Below are 1,433 nucleotides of genomic sequence, written 5' to 3'. Positions count from 1 at the left end.
TGCTTTTTTAAAAAAATAAAGAAGACATGATGCTCTCTTAACACTAAACACTGTTTTCTAAGACTAAAATATTTTCAACAAAAAATTTCAGGTATATTCTATTTTCTTCAGTCGAGATCAAGATAGCAGAGAACAGCCAGATAAGTTCCCCATAAATCTGTCTTTACTCAAACGCTGCTATGAGTTCAAACACATTTTATTTATGAATGGTTTTTGAAATTCTCCAGTGCTTTTTATTTCTATTAGAAACTCTTTTTACAAATGACATCTCCATGAGTAAATATTTAAAAGAACAAGTGTCATAAAGACCTGAATGTTGCATCCATTATAATACTGTATTCCAATGTTAGATCTCAAGACCAAGACTCCTTGAAACTTCAGTGTTATCTGCAGAATTCTGGTTTGAAAGTGCTTTCATGTTCTTAATCTTTTAGAAGTATTTTTAGTAGACAATTATATTTTACCTGTCTATCACATTCCTTTGGAGGAACTTCTTCTCCTAGTTTTAGCCATGAGATCCAATGGTAGCAGCCATCATTTATGTCACCCCACATTCTTGGCCACATCGCTGTTCAAGAAGAGAGACCTTGAATCAACAGAGGATACATGGAATTCCAAGGCACTTGAAAAAGCCTCGTGTAACAGACACTCTTGGTTCTTTGTGCCACTCCACTGGCGTACCCATTTCTGCATGCCTGTGCTCTTGGCTCTATGTGCTTTTTGTCTAGGAGCTCACATCTGTGACTCTTTTCTGAGGTCTAGCCTAGGCTACTGAAGATGCTTTGCCTTTATACGTTGCCTGCAGGCAAGTGCAAAGAGTCAGAAGCACTTGAAATTCATGCTCCCTGGGGTGGCCTTTAGCCAATGCCTGACTGCTTTGGGAGTTTAAAGCCCAGGAAGCTTGTCTGGTGTCTGGATAACTCAGAGCATCATTTATACACTACAGTGACCTTGCAGGATAAAGCTAAGTCTGGAATTTTCCTGAAATCATACCCTTGCTTGGCTTCTTCCCCATTCCCTGTCCTGTTCCCTGTACTTCCCCCGAGCCCCCTACCTCCCATTTCCTTTCTCTTAGAGCACTTTCATTATATTAGTTTGGTGCAAAAGTAATTGCCAGTTTTGTCATTACTTTTAATGGCAAAAAACCCCAGTTACTTTTGCACAAACCTAATACACATCACACTCGCACACACAGCCTCATGGCAGGGTCTGCTTCTAGGGAATCTGACCCAAGCAGCATGGACTCAGGCTGGGCCAGTAAGGGAGTGTCTTTCCCTGAGATGTTCATACTTGGAGCTGGGAGGTAGCAAGCTTATCAGGATGTGAGTCTGAAGCTGCTGGTGGCTTGAGAGAATGAAGCTGACCCACAGAAGAAGCAGAAACAACACTGATGCTATTGTAGTCTCTGCCTCCAGCTGCCTTTGAGGCTATCC

At 41.5% G+C, this 1,433-nt stretch overlaps 1 non-coding gene across 1 annotated transcript; it reads right to left on the bottom strand.

Moving 5' to 3' along the window:
- Positions 1–1,085: 1,085 nt before the first annotated feature.
- Positions 1,086–1,181, bottom strand: MIR548A-2 (microRNA mir-548a-2). Its single transcript, NR_035879.1, has one exon. It is a non-coding gene; the product is annotated as a microRNA mir-548a-2 (primary transcript).
- Positions 1,182–1,433: the final 252 nt, after the last annotated feature.

Source organism: Pan troglodytes, chromosome 5, assembly GCF_028858775.2.
Source record: "Pan troglodytes isolate AG18354 chromosome 5, NHGRI_mPanTro3-v2.0_pri, whole genome shotgun sequence".
Taxonomy (NCBI): domain Eukaryota; kingdom Metazoa; phylum Chordata; class Mammalia; order Primates; family Hominidae; genus Pan; species Pan troglodytes.
The sequence above is the reverse complement of the archived record's forward strand: the minus strand, read 5'-3'. Positions and strand labels throughout refer to the sequence as shown.